The 16,965-nt window shown below is 42.2% G+C and overlaps 1 protein-coding gene across 3 annotated transcripts in view; it reads left to right on the forward strand.

Moving 5' to 3' along the window:
- The first annotated feature begins 576 nt into the window (after positions 1–576).
- Positions 577–16,965, forward strand: part of KIAA0232 (KIAA0232 ortholog) — a 70,204-nt gene continuing 53,815 nt past the window's right edge. For 2 of the 3 annotated variants that reach the window (XM_065634092.1, XM_065634093.1), the window contains exon 1: positions 579–823. The gene's annotated coding sequence lies outside the window, so the exon portion shown is untranslated. Of the gene's footprint in view, positions 824–16,965 lie in introns of all 3 variants that reach the window. The other variant, XM_065634091.1, reaches the window with a different exon arrangement.

The following is a 16,965-nucleotide window of genomic DNA, read 5'->3' on the forward strand; positions in this document are numbered from 1 at the left end:
TCAAAGGGACCTCGCATTACAAACACCGCCACACTCCGTCATTATCCCCTATTTCCTCCTTCGCATTCCTGCGCCGGCCCTGGGTGTTTCCCTCCCCATCGCTCCAGCGCGGCCGGCGCTCCCGAGGGGGCAGGAGCCGCCGCCCGCCTCACGGCCGCCCGAGGCCCGAGCGCCGGCGCAGCTTCCCCCGCCCGCCGCTGCGGCGGCCCCCGCGGGCGCCCTCCCCGCCGGCCGGTGACTTTCAAACGCCTCGCCCGCCCCCCGTCTCCTCAGGCGCCCGGCGGACAGCGCGGCGCTCCGGCGGCGGGCGGGGCCGGGCCGAGGCTGTACAACCAGGGCAAAGGGACACTTCCCCTCCTCCCCCCCGCCCTTCCTGCGCGGCGGCCCCGCCATGGAGCCGGCTGCCTGGCGCCCGGGCGCTACCGGACGGGGACGGAGGGGCCCGGCCCCCCGCAGCCGGCGCGGCAGGGAGCTCGGCGCGCCCCTCGCTGCACGGTCACCCCCGCGCAGCCCCGCAGCCCGGCCCGCTCGCCTGGGCGGCGGGATCTGGGCCGCCCTCTGGGCGGAAGGATACGGGGAGGAGCCTGCGGCGCGGTCCGCCGGGGCGCTGAGTCCTGTTGCCGGGTGACGGAGCGGCCGGCCCCCCTCCCTCCCCGTGGCGCTGGGAGCCGCCGCTGCCGCCGCCGGTTTACGTAACGCCTCCCAGGGCAGGTCCCGGCTCCGTCCCGCCCGCCTCACTCGGGGACGGCAGCAGCGGGACGGGGTCCGCCGCCTGCTCCGGCTGCCAGAGGCCCCAGGGCCCCGCTCTACGCCGCCACGGCAGGTAAATACCCGCCGCGGGCCCGGGGAGCGGAGGGAGGGGCAGGGCTGGAGGGAGGGCGGCTGCCGCCCTCCCCGTGGCAGCGGGAGGACGGAGCCGGGAGGCGGCGGCGGGCGCCCTCCCCCCGCTCCTTCCTTCCCGCCGCTGCGCTGAGGGGCGGGCGGGCTCGGCCCCCGGCGAGCGCCGGGCCGGCGGCTGGAGGCCCGCCGAGGAGGCCCGCGCCGGCCCGCTCTCCCCTCCCCTCTCCGCTAAGAGCCCGGGAAGAGGAGGAGTTGCAGGGCCGGGGCTGGCCGGCGCTGGGAGGGCGGTTTTTCGGGACGGCGCGTCCCGCTTATCGCTGCGCCTGCCGCAGCGCGGCGGGAGCGTGCCGGGGAGGCCGGGGGGAGAGGGGAGTAAGCGCGGCCACGGGAGGAGAGGGGCCGGGGAGGGGGTGACAGGGAGCGCGAGGGGCCGGGCGGGGGGGCTGGCTGCGGGCCGGGGGCGGGGCCGGGGGCCCGGCCGGGGTGCCCCGGTCCGAACGCCTGCCGGGAGCGGAGCCCTCCCTGTCCCCCCCCGCGCTCTTGCATCCCAGCCTGGCCCCTGGGGTCCCAGCGGCAGGTGAGCGGCTTGCCCGGGGGCCCGGGGGGAGGCGCCGGCTTGGAGCGGGAGCAGGGGCTCCCGTGCCTTGCGGCCGGGGTCACGCCCGGGAGGAGAGGAGGAGGGAGAGGAAGGCGGCACCCAGCACCCACCCGCCGTGGGTGCCGGCCTGCGCCGATGTCACGCGGCGCAGCGGACGAGGAAGCCGGAGGATGCGGCGCTTCGGGTCCGGGTAGCAAGAGCCTGAACCGGGCAGTCCTTTCCCTGCCCGGCCTGACCGTGGGGTTGCAGTGACCGGCCTTTCCGCACCGCCCCCGGGCTGCTGCCGGGCCCGGCCGGTGCGCGGCGATGGCTCCCGCCGTGACCTTTCATCCTGCGCGTAATTGTACAAAGCGCAGGCAGCAGCCGCTGACCGGCTGGGAGGAGCCGGGTCTAAACGCCTGGGGTTGGGGTAGAGGGAAACCACCGCTGGCCCAGCTGCGGCGTTACAGGGTCACCCCCGGGGCCGAGCTGGTGGGACGCGGTCCCCTCCTTTTAATTTTTTTTCTTTCCGAGAGCATTGTCCTTTAGGGGCCTATTGAAGGCAAAGGCGGATAGAAGGGCTAGGGCTGCTGCTGTTGAGGAGGAGGAGCTGGGCTGATCGGAGACTGATGGGAGCCGCGTCCTATGGCCGCTCGGAGCTCCGCGCCGCCGGGGCGGGCCCGGCAGGGCCGCAGCCGCTTGCAGGCAGTGGGCGGGGTGGGGGGGGACAAGGTTTGGCGAAGGTTACAGCTGAATGCAGAAGTGACACGAACTGGCGCTTCATTCCTGCAAACTCATTTCCATCTTCTCGCCGTGTCGTCTCGATTAGAAGTGTGCGTGTATTAAGTCGTGTTATGAAACTTTGGGAAAAGAAAAAAAAACCCAAACAGCTTTTTTTTTTTTTTCTGTTTTGTCTTTGTTTTAATTACTCATTGCAGTACCTGATACTGATCTGAAGGGTGAAAACAGTACGATTTGCTTGTCCTATATTCCAGTGTTTCCTGTATATAAGTAATTTGTGTTGTAATTCACAGGTCTGGGATCAGAGGACACTGTGATATGGGTAGTTGATTTCCTTATGCAAATCCTTTTAAATGTTTAGGCTTTTACCCTTCTGTGGCACACCATATATTACCTCTGTGTTCCTGGGATGAGGTGGGAATTGCAGATCAAATTTAGTTTCTTAGCTGTCGAAAGTGACCTCGCGATGATTCAGTAGATAATTGTGTAAAACAAACTACTTCACTGCAGTACCTAAACCCCAAGTATTGCAGGCTTCTCAGAATCCATGGGAGTCTGAAATTGACAGTTTTCTTTATTGTTTAAGACAAAAATATGCTTTATAAAAGTAAATGACATGGAACTTGATTGTTACTTGACATGTAACTGTACAGATTTTATTTTGTACTAATCCTCCATCTGCTGTTTCTTGTCAGTATGGATATACTAAAATGATACTGTACAACCCCTCCCAATCAATAAAGCATATCATATAGGTATCAAAACCTTCTATTTTGATGATTGAGATATAAGAGGGGATGTAGGTAACTTGAATAAAATGAGTAGCACACTATATAACCTTCATTTTCAAAGTCTAAGAATTACAGGGGAAATCCTGATCTGTATGCTCCATTGAAAGCATCAGCAGTTTATATCCCCACCATATTCTACTTAGCAGATATTCCCACATGTACAGTCACAGAACTTGATCAGTTCATTTATTTTGTGCACTGTGGGGGTAGCGATTCCTTGAGACCACGAATTCTGCAAATTTGGATTGGGTACATGACCCTCTAGCTTTTCTGCTCGTCGGCAAAGGAATCAGAAGGAAGGGACAGATAGATTTATATGTGACTCAAGAGAAAAAAATAGAGGCCTTGAACTTCTCTTGCTATCTTAATATGTTGATATCATAGCCTGCATTCCCCATTGCATTTGTTGTTACTGCTATTCATTATTTTTCCAAGTAAGAGAAATTCCGTAGGCGTAAAATGATGTCAGCATTTTCCTTTGCTTGTTTGCTGTGCATTCTAGCAGGAATAGGGACAGGGGAACATCTAGATGCTCATAACTTCATTATTTGTCTTTCTTGAGCATCTTGTTTCTAGGTGAACAGGAGGAATGAAGGAAGCCAAGAGGCTGGTTGTATACTTAGTATGGGTGAATATTCTGTGGAATTTTTTTGGTTTTTTAGACATAGTGCTGTAGAGCCAGAGTAGACTTTCTATCTACTTAGCTAGAATCCTAGCAAAATCTATTGGTTTCCTTGTTCTTTAAGCTTTGCGTAAAGAAGCATACAAAACTCGTAATGATGGTTGTTGGAAGTAGTATGTGTTAAATATTTCCTTTAAAGCCATCTAAATGTTAATGTGTTCAAAATAAGAAATTTGAGGTGTTGGTGTTTTTTTTTTTTTTTTTTTGAAATCTGGAGTTTTCTGTAGTTTTTTCTTTATAGTCCATTGCAGCTTGTTTTCCTTCTCTCTCTTCTTAAGACATGCATTCATAGCATAGGTATCATACATATCTGATGGACCCATAATGTGAAGCCACAAAAATTGTATAATGGTAATAACCGATAGCAAATAACTAAAAATAACTTATTACTATAATAAGATGAGTAACAATGTCTGACAATGTCTGGTAAAGCAGAATGTAATGAAGACAGCAAGGCTTAGAATTCCTGCAGGCTAAGAGAGGTAGCAGGAACTGTTCTAGTTATCTGCACTGCTAGTGGAGCTTGGAATACAAATGATCTTCTAGAAGCTGTTTAATATGCTCTGTTTATTGGGATAGTTTCTTCTGTATTGTGGAACAGAGATTGGAATCCTTCATTTTAGTCCAAGAACAGTGACAGGCTGGTTAGGTAATTTGTGAATGTAATCATAGAAACAAGTTGTGTCTGTCCCTCCCAACCCCGCCCCAAGAATTTTTTCTGAGTAAAGTCAGTTTCATGATACAAAATAAAAATGTTCAGATGAATGTTTGAATGCTCAGTTGCATTGCAATATACAGACAAAAAGAAAATTGGCTGGTAGGAGGGAAATGTATGTATTTTCATAATTTTGAAATAATTTACCAACTTTTTCTAGGCAAATACCAGGACTGTCAGAGTGTTTTAGTAGAAAAAGATCTAGATGAGCTAGTTACAATATTTTTACTAAAAAGCATCTTGTTTTACATTCCTGAAAATTGGTTTGGTATGGTTATAATGGATGCTGGGGCATTGAATGTGTATTTTATTCAGCCATGGTCGTGGTTGGGGGGTGGCAGGAAAGGTTGAGTAGTTTGAACATTCAGTACAACAATTATTCTTTCACAGACTTCTTACCAGAAGTTATTTCACTAGCTTTCTATTTTTTAGTTTGCTATTTCCTTTATAATTTCACATGCAAGTGTTTGGATTTACCTGCATAAAACTATTCATGGATTATTTCTGCACCATATAGATTCTGTTCATAACTTAGCTTCTGTATGTCTACTTCGGTATGTGTCTTTCCAAGAGATTTATTTCTGAGGCAGTAATGTGGAAATTTCAATTACAAAGGATTTAAATTAATGTTTCACTCTTGTGATATTATATGTAATAGATAAATTATATTCTGCAAAGTTTGTGCATAGTCTGTGCTCAAGATTGCTGTAACAATTCTAATTTTTAATATAATTTCAGGAATGTCGAAGTTTATCTTTTTTACTGTATTGAGGAGGAAGTTTCAAATGTGTGGGCCATGCTAATTTTACTTTTCTCTGTAACTTTCTAGGACTCGCTCAAGAAAGTATTGCATGCAAAAATTTATACTCTGTGCAAAAAACTTGTCATCCCTGTTACAATTTATGTATTCACATCTGAATACTATCGTGATCTTCTTGTAACTTTTACAAGTCTTCCCGTAGTTACTATTAAATTTATATAAGGAACAAGGTCTGCTGGATGGAACTCTGGGCTAAGATTGAAGACACCTGCAGTTCTCTATCGGCTCTGCCACTGAGTGATTTAAAGCAAATTGTTTCACCTTGATGGGCCTGTGTTTAACATCCTGTATGGAAAGGAGAAGCTGTTACACCTTTTATATGTTATTAAATTGTGTGAGTGTGGGGTTTTTGTTGTTTTTATGGTTTAGTTAGATGAACTAGAAGAATTCTGAAGGGAGCCGTAGTTGCATTGCAGAAGAGGTTTTGCATATATAGACTGTGGAAGAAAGTACAGAGAGAGATGTAAGAGATTAAGAGACTATGGGTAGCTGAAGGTCAGAGAAAATAAAGCCCGTTTTCACAAGACTGTAGTTTTAACATCAGAACAGCAGAGCTGAGTTGCATGGTACAGTCCGCAAGTTTATTCCAGGTAGTTTAGTCAGGACTAAGATTAAGACAGTCTTCAACAGCAAAGTGGGAAACTGTGCTAAAACACACACAGAGTGATTAAGGAAATTATTTGGTTATTTAGCATGTGTCATATGTGCTTTTTAAGAAAATAAAGTGTTCTATTAGCCTAAAGAAAAAAAGTTGCTTGAAGCGTCACTAATGAAGAAATCGGTAATGCGTATTGCTGCATTGGATGGGTAATTAATTCTCACTAAGTCCTTGTGATGCTGTAATCTGTTATTAGAAACGTGAAGCAAGTTTGAAGACTGCGGCTGACTGGGAATGCAACATTAAAACACTGCGTTTAATTTAGGACACTGGAGTGTCTTGAAAGAAACAGCCAGCTTCCAGTGATTTCTCTGATTGATAAGTTTACTTACGAAACTTTAGGAAAAACTTACTGTTTGATGATATTTAAATTCTGGCTGAAGATTTTGAGCTCATGACTGTTACTAATTAGCTGAAGGTTGCTGTTGAGTGACTTCCTATTCTCCTGGTTCTGTCTTCTGGGGTAGAAGTTCACTCTTCTTCTTATGTGACTGTTGCACTTAACAGTGAAACTAAATTATCTGTAGGAATTTTTTTTTTTTAAACTTTTTATAGCTGATTTGCTGGAAGTCATGTTGAATTGTGTGAGGTGACACAAGAGTTTTCAAGTGTTTCTGTAAGTCCAGATTTTAGTTTAATTTTCATATTTATGTAGATGATTTTTTCACCAGCTTCTCTCAACAGGGTATCTTATCAGCTTGAGAGAAACCTCAGAGTTCTAGTTTTTATAACTTTGTTCTTGAGTTGTGAAAGAAATGCCTTGGTTAACAGCACAGTAATTCCCTTGAAGAGAAGTAATGTAATGCTGACCTGCTGGTTTTGTAAGAGGTTTTCTGGTGGTGATAGTTAAATATTTCATATTTTTAATAAAATAAGATTTCCAGCTGTCATCTGAAGTAGCAAACAGCAAATTTATTATTTTAAGAGCAATAGTAACCTGTTCTACCTGTTCGGTTTCTAAACTAATCTTTTTTTTAAATAAGCAGTACCATTTTAAGCAACATACTTTAACATAAAAATGGACATAAGATATGACAACAAATATCACCACTGTTTTTATAGAAAAAGAAGAAGAAAAAGTTGTTTTCCTGACAGTCTTACAACATAAACTGAACAAAAAATGCCTATGCAAATGCTCTCAAGTGCTAAAATATATATTCTTTCATGTGAATTACTACTCTGTTCAAAATTGCAGTGTCTTCTACCTCTGATTTCAATTTCAGAAATATATAGAATTTAATTAACTAACACGGATTAAAATTAGAGGTAATAGAAGTGCAGGAACAAAGCATTTGAAATAATTTATGTTATAGATCTGCCATATTTTCATTGCTGCAAAGTCGGTATCTTCTCCACTGGTTAAGTCATAGAGCTTGCAAATTCAACTGGTCGTAACAATTTGCAATTATTGAACCTCTCATGGCTGACACATATTGTACACTTTTACACAGTTATTAAAGAAAACGTGGTCTATATGTGACTTCCAACTTAATTTATGATAACATCTTTTTTTAATGAAAAGAACTGTTGAAAAGACTATAGTTAGGCAATAGATAAATTAGTTTTTAAACCCTTCATGAGGCTATTTTAAGCTTTTCACAAACGTAGTAATTAACTCAGAGAAGACCTCCACAGAAATTAAATAAGTTAATAAAGTAAAACGTATAGTGTGGTCATTAACTAGTTAAAAATCCAGCTGTATGTAAACATTTAACTTTGGAAGTATAAATAGCTGGAGAAAAACCATAGCTTTTAAATGAGCAGGGGTAATTTGATCACTGAAATTCATAATTCATTCTCCTCTTCCCTCCCCAGCTGAAAGATGCCGTGTATGCCTCAGCATAGATTATATATTAATTGAAATAAATCCTATGTGGTTGCACTAAAAGAGCGGCCCCTGGGCTGCCTGGTGCTGCAGTGGTGCTTCAGATGGCGGGAAGAGCACTGAATATTTTGTCAGGTGGCCCCACGGGCGGCGATTCCTTCTGGTAGCTGCTTGTGCCTGGGAGGCAGCTGGCAACAGCTCTCGGGCACACCGGGGCTGTGTCTGGGCACCCAGATGGTAGGAAACTGGAGGCAAGTCTGGTTTAATGGCTGCACGCTAGTGTGGTGCTCAGGCTTTCAAGCCATTACTGTCCCGCTTGGGAAGAGAGTTCAAACACAGGCAATAACTGTTAGTAACAGTTCAAACTGCTCTAAAAGTTGAGTAAATTGAAGACATCAGGAAAGTAGGAAGCAGAGTGATCAAAATAGTCAAGAGCATATATCTGATCTTTCCATTACTTGACTACATTCTCAGTTGTGTTGTTAAGCCCCACATATATTCTAGTGGATGGGAAGGCCAGTAGATATAGTGAGACACAAGTAGTAGGAAGCTTACAGATTTTACATGCTGGAAGTCCTGAAGAGAAATGTCTTGGTGATCTTAAAATGTGTGCATCCTTTGTGATCGTAGTTATTTTGGGGCTTGTTTTTTATTAACTCCATTTATGTTTCCTTAAATCCGAGAAGGAGTTAGTGAAGTATGATGATGGTAATCAGTGATGTGTGGTTTGTTGCTTGACACTTGACAGTGTTTCATAAATAGTGTCCCTGTGAAGATTTGCATGGGACTGAACAAAAAAGACTGTCTCCTCCTTGAAGTTACAGCTAGACAGGTATTTCTCCCCAGGACCTCCCAGGCCCTGTAGCAGTCCAACCAGGCAGTCCCGATGTGTAATGGACTTGAGGTGAATAGGAGAGAGTGAGATATTTGTCACTGGCTTTTCTCTGGTATGCTGATAAGATCTGCAATTTTAAATTGAAAAATTGAAATTATACCGGTGACTTCAGTGGTAAAAAGAAAGGTAACAGAACAGCCTGAGACCTGATGTCAGTGATACTGAAATTACACTGATGGTTGGGGAATACTGAGTATGAGCTGAGGCAACGTCTACATTCTTGAGGTGAACACTTGCCACCCTCTGCATTTGCACTCACGCTTTCTCTTGGGTTCTTCAAACTTTGGTGATCCATAGTATTCTAGGCTGGTTACAGGGGAACACCTGCCTTTCTCTTAACAAACTTAGAAGCAAGCAGAAATGTCTTTATTACCAGGCTGCTGTTGTGGGATTCTGTTTTTGAGGCTGAATCTGCTGAATGATATAAGTACAGGGTACAGTTGCATGGATCAGTAGGGAATCTCTATAAAAATGTTGGAAGTACATCTCATATCTGTTGAAGAACCTGGATTGGCTTCCATGCTTTATGCTCCAAAGAGCAGCAGTGGTCTGAAAGACTTGCATCTGAATTAGCTAAAATGTAGTTTCTGAACTCTGCCTTCCTAATGTTTTCCTGTTACACTTCAGTGGATCTAACAGTGGGCTGCTGCTGAAGGGGGCGGCCCTGCTTCCTCTCTTATGCCAGATGTAGAAATTTTGTGGCGATGGGAAGACTTAATCGTGTATTTGTATTTTTTGAAGACTGGCCCACCAAAACCGATTTCTTTCTGTTTAGAACAAACTGATCCAGTTTGTCCATGCAACTACACAGTGGATGAGTTAAATACAAGGACAAAAGGTGGAGAAGGCCAGGAAGGGACGGTGGGAGAAACAGCAGAACATCCTCTCTTGGTGGCAGCGTGTGGTCGTGGTGCAGTTTGTGTTACACTGACTGGCCTTTGAGTCAGCCACACGGGGTTCTCTGTCAAGATGCTGCTGCTGGTGTTGTTCTCTTGAAAGTTAGTTAATGCTGGTTTAAAAAACAGCACTTCTGCTTTTTACAAGCTGGTACTTGTGCTGGCAATAGTAGTAATTACTTCAAATATTCTCAGTCATATGCAGCATTGTTTTAAGTTCATTTTTAATGTGAAAAATATTTACTTAAATTCCTTGTCATTAGATACCGATTTATATTTTTTAGCTTATAAAAATTATCAAACGTCAGTTTTAAGCAAGCTTGAAATTTAGCTCAAAGTCCGGTCTGGACAGTAACCAACTAAACTGGAAAAAATTTTTCTTGTGGCAGTTTATGTTCATCATTTTTAAATAATTGAATGGAATTATTAGGACTGTATTGGTAGCTGGATAACATTGTTTGGACAAATTCTTACTAAAATAGTGTAGATGTTGCCATTGTTAATGACAGCTGGGCATTTGAAATTTGTGAAGCAGTATTTTATTCCTCTAGATTCAGACAGTCTAGAAATATATTTCAATTTATTAAATCTGTTTGAAGGTGTTTTTAACAGTTGTAAGCCTTTCTTAAAATGAATACTGAAATTTTTGGAAACATAATACCTTGGGGTTGAGGGGGGGCACAAGTTGCAGAGATATTGTACTTACACTTATGTAGTACAACTGCACAATAAACTGTGGTACTGGAAATTGCTTGATTTGTCACGTTTTATTTTGTCAGAAATGCTCGGGGCTCACCTGTGTTTATTGAAATGGAAGCAGTGGCAATGTGCTGCATAATGAAGTGCCTGTTTATGATTTTTTTTTTTTTTAAATGCATCTTTAGTATTGAGTCTTGACCTGTTGAAACAGTTTCCTGTGTGTTGCTATGAAATAACAATACTTCCCTCTTGAAAATAAAATTTCCTGCCTAAATTATCAAGACATCTATTGAACCATGATTGCAAAACTTGCCAACTATTAGGGCTTATTAATTAAATTTTTAAGTCATATTACATGTAGTGGAGAATTACTTCCTCAGTCTTCACTATGCAGAAATGCTTCTTACAAACCTGTTGTACGTAATAGGAACCCTTTCAAAAGAGCCTGTTCATGAAGGCACTGTCAGACAGTCTTAAAATTCTCTAAAGTAATGAAGTTTTGGTATATGGTGGGCATAGTGTGCTGTGACTGTTTTTCACAGTGTTTGTAGATTTTACTGCTAGGTCATGCTTTTTCCTCTTTCCATCTTGCTTGCTTGTTTTTGGTTTGGTTTGGTTTTTTCCCCCCCTCTAACTTACAAATTGTACATTTTCCAGCGTATATTACATGCTTGTTTTGAGAAAGTGGAGAATATTCAGATTACCAAGAATTTGGGGTCTTGAAAATGGAGCTGAACCCCTAGTGCAGGTGCCTCACCTGCTAATTCTGCAGTCCAGTAACAGTTGTTTCCCATAACTCAGTTTTTGCTCTCTGGCAGGACTGATACTTTGACATCTTGTAGGAGAGTTCATATATGTTAATAACGTGCAGCCCTGTGAATGGATCAGCTAACTGAACTCCTCCAGCTGCTTTTTTTGAAGTGTTATATTATGGTGAACATGAATGTTTTATAAGAACAGCTGTACTGGTTCAGACAAAGGCTTTGTCAAATCCAGTACTTGTCTGCAACAGCATCTATAAGTGAGCCTGTTAGGAATGAAAAAGAGCAAGGAGAGTATATGTGATATCTCTCCTGAGAACTCACTCAGCCTCATGCCATTCTCAGTCTAGGAGATTTCGTGAGCTTGGTGGGGTTTGTCTAGTTGGGAACTCTCAAGTAATCTCCCTTGTTCAATTTCCTTTGAAGACCTTCAAATTTTTTTTTTGAGTCTTCAGTGTCTTTTGGCAAGGGATTCCTAACATCTGTTGAGTGAAGTTTTGTACATAGCTCTTACTAACTCGTTGGTACTTTCTGTTGAAAAAATACATTGAACAGTCAATATCTATCTATGGAGGGGCATGTCGTCTTTGATACTACAGGACCGGGGTTGCATGTTATGTACGATATGTGTGCAAAATACTAATTTGGTTACACAAATATGACTTCTGTTTCATTTTGTGATTTGCTCTTTTGGCTACTGCTGAGTTTGAGCTTATAGTTACATGAAATAAGCATACTACTTAGGAAATAGATCCTGAGATTTATAGTCAGCTCACAATTCCTTGTTTTATGTATTAACAGCATGAGGATATTATTCCTCCTCTTTTTTCATTTCAAGTTTGTCTATGCTGCATTTTGTTTGGCTTTTTATTGCCCAGTCCGGTTTCATAAGGTCCTTCTGCATTTTTCCAGTTATCTTGCATTTGCTACCCCTGATAGCTTGCTGCTGTTAAGTAGCTGGTTAACTGGATCACTCACCAGGTCACTCTTCCAGGTTGCTTATGAGTTTGTTAAGCAATGCAGGTCCCCATGCAGAATCCTACAGACCTCTGCTGGTGACTCTCCTGGTGTCATCTTGGTCATATCTCTGTTCTGTTTCTTTGCTGACCCAAGTAAATGAGGCTTACATGGTAGCTCTTCAATCCTTTGAGTAATTCCATTAAGCTTTTATACAGGATTAACGGCTTCAGATTTTCATTTGGATAAGTGTTATGAAAATAAGCTTGCAGATTTACAAGAAAAAAAAAATCCTATGGTAACACCCACAGGCTGCTTTCTGTCCCCTGTGTGGGTTCTCCGACTTGATTGAGTTACACTAGAACCACAGCATAAGCCCAGCCTCGTTAGACTTCAGTCAACCGTCAAACATATATCCATTACAAATGGGACTGTATCACTCTTACACTTTCTCATAATACTTCTTAAAAAAGGAAATTCCATGTATATCTAAAAGTTAAGTCACAGAGCTGCATTTATGCTTCTGACTACTTTTAGTGTTCCTTGCTTTGATTCCAGCCAGGTGTTTCTCATGACATGACAATGCTTCTGAAGCTTTGTCGCAGAAATTGTCTGAACTGGGATAGAGGGAGAGGTTTGTTTATAGCACAGGCATTATCGGGTTTTTTGTTTTGTTATAGTGTTTCAGTGCCTTGGTCATGAATCAAGTCCCTGCTTTGCTGTTTATTTTACAAAAACATCAAACATCACCAATGCATAAAAAAGCTGTCCTTGCTCTGAAGGCCATGCAGCCAAATTTTGTAGATTATCGAGGAATGTGATTAAAAAATAACAACTTCTTTTACTTCTGAATTCACATGTCTTTTAAATGCCATGTGAAATTTATTAAGGACACAGATTCTATTGTTTGGTAGACTTTAAATAGGCTTCGTTTCTGGGCTTTGACAGTGCCCTTCCAGTGTGTGGCTGTTTGGTTTGTACGTTAAGGATTTATATAGATTTTTCACTGAAAGTAACAAAATAAATGATGGTGAAGTTGCTGATTCCTCTATAATATGTAAGAACAATTTTGGACTTCTGTTACCATCGTATGATGTGACCGTGCTTTTGATAATCAGTCTTCTGGAGGGGGCTGAAATTCACTGAAGTGAATACGTGATTTTTAGTATCTTATTGACCAAACTTGCTAACATTTTCACTTTGATTTATACTAATTAGGATTTGCATGTTTTTGCGATGTGTAGTTGTCAGGGAGAACGATTGTTTAACCATTCCGGGAAAAAATGCTACTAATAAAATGTGTCTTGGTTAGACAGTGTGGACACATATCCATATTAAAAAAAAAAAAAAACATAAAAAGAAAAAGGAATTGTATAATATTTTCTTTTTCTCTGTGCATTGAAAAATTGTCTTAAATTGTCAAAGACCATAGCGGGGAAAAAACACTTTTGACAATGAGAGCTGTTAATTGTACACTATGGCATATTTCACAGACTAATAGAGGAAACTTTGTGTAAAACAGCAGTTATGACTTAACTATTGTGTGAGAATGTGTTTGGTCTGATTGTTAACATATAGCGGGGGCAGAATGAAGCACTGGAAACACAGGTGCTACCCCTTTTGGGAATGGAAGGAAAAAGGTGACATCTGTGGTGTTATCTAAGAGATCAACTTATCTGTAGTAGATGTATCAAAAATGTGTAAAAAGTAACTTTGAGGCTTGAGACTTTTTTTGCAGATTATATAGATAAATAATATGTGAGTTTTCAACTTCCCTCAGCGTGTAGATTCTGTAATTTTTTTTCCACTGAGAGCGTAGAGCCCAGTGTAGTGAATTTAAGCCTGCAGACAATTGGCTTCGTTTTTAAGTTACCTTTTCATGATCTCCAAGAAATAGTCTATGGACCTTTAGTTTACCTGAAAGGACAATAATAAGGTGTATGTTTTTTACTCTCCTATTCCAAAATTTTCTGTTACTGTAAGAGTTGATGGTAGGTATATCTTTAAGAAAGCTTGTTAAAGCATTAAGTGTACGTATTTTTTTCATTGACAAAAAATATTTGACCAGAACCTTGCTGTGTGGGTACGTAATTTTCAGACACCTCTTGGTGCTGTTAAAATACAGATGAGGTTACTTTAGATTCATTCATTGGGTTTGTGATTTGACTGAGATTAGAAACAACTGGGAAAAAAGGTCTTTTAAGCCCCTTAAAACAACCTGTTTGTTTGTTGTGGTTTTTTGTTTGTTTTGGTTTGGTTTGTTTTTTGTATGTAAGGGAATTATAGAGGGAAAAAAGGCTGCTGAAGACATGGGAATGTCTTGCCTGGCAATGAGCTTTTAGCCAATCAACTCTGTCTGCTAATAGACTGATAAGGGCAGTTACATATGCCAGCACTCTCTTGGTGGGCTTGTGTATTTTGTTACACCTTTCTTTTACTGCACTCTTTGATAACCTTAGTGTAATTTTACCCTATCATGCTGTATTCCTGTAGATATAACTATCAGAAGAAGGTGTTTGTGTGACTCTCATTATTGTGGTACCACAAGAATTTACATTTTTTTATTATTATTTTATGCTTTTATTATGACAATACCTATATGCCATTTCACTTAAGGGGAAGACTATGATTATTTAGCCGTCAAAGAAAGTTATTGACCATGCAAGAACAACTCTATTGTAGGCAATGGACCTGGAGTGTTCCAGCTTCAGTTTCTTTACCATCGATCCTCCTTCCTGTCTCTTGCTACATATTATTTAAAGGTGTTGCTTTTTCATAACTAGATTTCAGGACACTAAAACTTGGTTATTGTCTTCTGCTGTCTTGTTTAGGTCAAAAGAATGTTTAGTGACTTATCACACTGAGTAGAACTTTGAGAAAGAGTATCTATAGCAAGATAGTGTAAGTTTTAAAATCCAAGTGTTTACACAATATTGTATTCTCATTTCTCTTTACAAGACACCTCATAAATTGACTCTTGTGCCCATAGGCGTTAAGCTGGTTACAGCTTATCTAACAGTGACCTTGCTAAGGTCATTGATTATTATTACAAAAACTGAAGGTTACTTAAGAAGAAATATTCGACTAGGAAGTGGAGTAAGTAGAAATTCTTTTGGAAGAATTTCATAATATATTTTTGACTTTAGGATTTGTAAGTAATCAGTAGTTTTCACAAACTGTTGATAGAGATGTGCACATTTTTATTTGGTTATTCTCATTATACAACATGTCCCTCCATCATATTTTATAGCTGAAAATGGGGAATTCTTTCCAACTTGATAGTTAAAATAACTAGCCTTGCACTAGTTACTTAGACTGTATTGTCGCCTCCCTGTTCAGATTAGCTGTGGTCATTGTTAGGATGGAGAAAGTTATTTTTAACAAGACAATGTGAAAAAGATTAAAAAGGGATGATAACTTATATGTCAGAAAATGTTATCTCTAAAGTCAAGCTTCACATCTATTAGCAGAAATGTTCACTCTTTGACTTGTATTAATTTGATATGGAAAGCTTCTCTCTAGTACTGGGATGGGAAAATACTTGGTTTGCATGAAAATTTATTAATTCTAAAACGTAATGGAAATATGTTTAAGAGTTTCTGTAAAACAAAGTACTTGAGACAGTTGTAAAATGAGAACTGTCAAAATTATTTCAGAATTTTATTCAGATTTCCAGTTTTTATATCATGTATGTGTTTTAAAACTTAAAATAATTTTAAAATAGGTGATTGAATATGATATTTAAAAAAAGTTGACTAAAGTATTTGAACATCATAGAAATCTTGTCTCATTTCTTAATTCCTGTGATAACCTGTCTCTCTCTTGCTGTCTCTCCCCGTTCTTCCCCATCTAAAAAAAGCAAGATATGCTTTAACTGGTCAGCCAAAGTAGATCAGATTTTGTTGACCCGAATCTCAAGAACTGAATTTCTCAAATGCCTCATGACAATAAATGCATGATGTCATATGAGATGGATTATCCCTTGGGTCAGTTGGGTCACCTGTCCTGGTCTTGTCCCCTCCCAATGCCTTGTGCATCCCTGACCTGCTCATCAGTGGGGTGGGATGAGAAGCAGAAAAGGCCTTGGGTCTATCTAAGCACTGCTCAGCAGTAGCTAAAACATAACACATGTTGTGTTATCAACATTATTCTCATCTTAAATCCAAAACACGGCACTATACCAGCAGTCAAGAGGGCCAACCATGTCCTGTGTGCATCCAGCACAGCATTGCCAGCCAGGCAGGGAGGTGATTGTCCTGCTCTGCACTGCACTGGTGCGGCCTCACCTGGAGCACAGTGGGCAGGTCTGGGCAACACAGGCTAAAAAAGATATTAAGCTACTGGTGAGTGTCCAGAAGAGGGCTACAAAGTTGATGAAGGGTTTAAAGGGGAAGCCGTATGAGGAGCGTCTGAAGTCACTGGGTTTGTTCAGCCTGGAGGAGACCTCATCGCCATCTACAGCTTCCTCACAAGGAGAGGAGGAAGGGCAGGTGTTGATCTCTTCTCTCTGATCACCAGTGGCAGAACCCGAGGGAATGGCAGGGAGATGTTACCAGGGGAGGTTTAGGTTGGACATTAGGAAAAGGTTCTTCACCCAGAGGGTGCTGGAGCACTGGAACAGGCTCCCCTGGGAGGTGTCACAGCCCCAAGCCTGACAGTGTTCAAGAAGAGAATGGACAACAGCCTCAGACACATGGTATGAATTTGGGGGTTGTCATATGCAGGAACAGGAGTTGGACTTGATGATCCTGGTGGGTCCCTTCCAACTCAGGACATTCTGTGATTCTATACTAGGAAAAAAATTAACTCTATCCCAGATGAAACCAGTACAACAGAAAAGAAAGGCCACATAATCACCTCATGCAGAGAAAAGCTGAAGCATAAATTCAGTCCTTACTAGGTGCTGAGGATCTAAACCATGTGTCTAAGTAAGTCTTGATTGGAGTGCCTCAGTATCCAGAAGCCCTTTGCTTTGCTGTGTCTTAAAATCATAGAATGGTTTGGGTTGGAATGAAACTTGAAAAGATCATCTAGTCCAACCCCACCTACTGTGGGCACGGACATCTTTCATTAGATCAGGTTGCTCAAATTCCTGTCCAGCCTGACCT

This window comes from Caloenas nicobarica, chromosome 4 (assembly GCF_036013445.1).
Source record: "Caloenas nicobarica isolate bCalNic1 chromosome 4, bCalNic1.hap1, whole genome shotgun sequence".
NCBI lineage: Eukaryota > Metazoa > Chordata > Aves > Columbiformes > Columbidae > Caloenas > Caloenas nicobarica.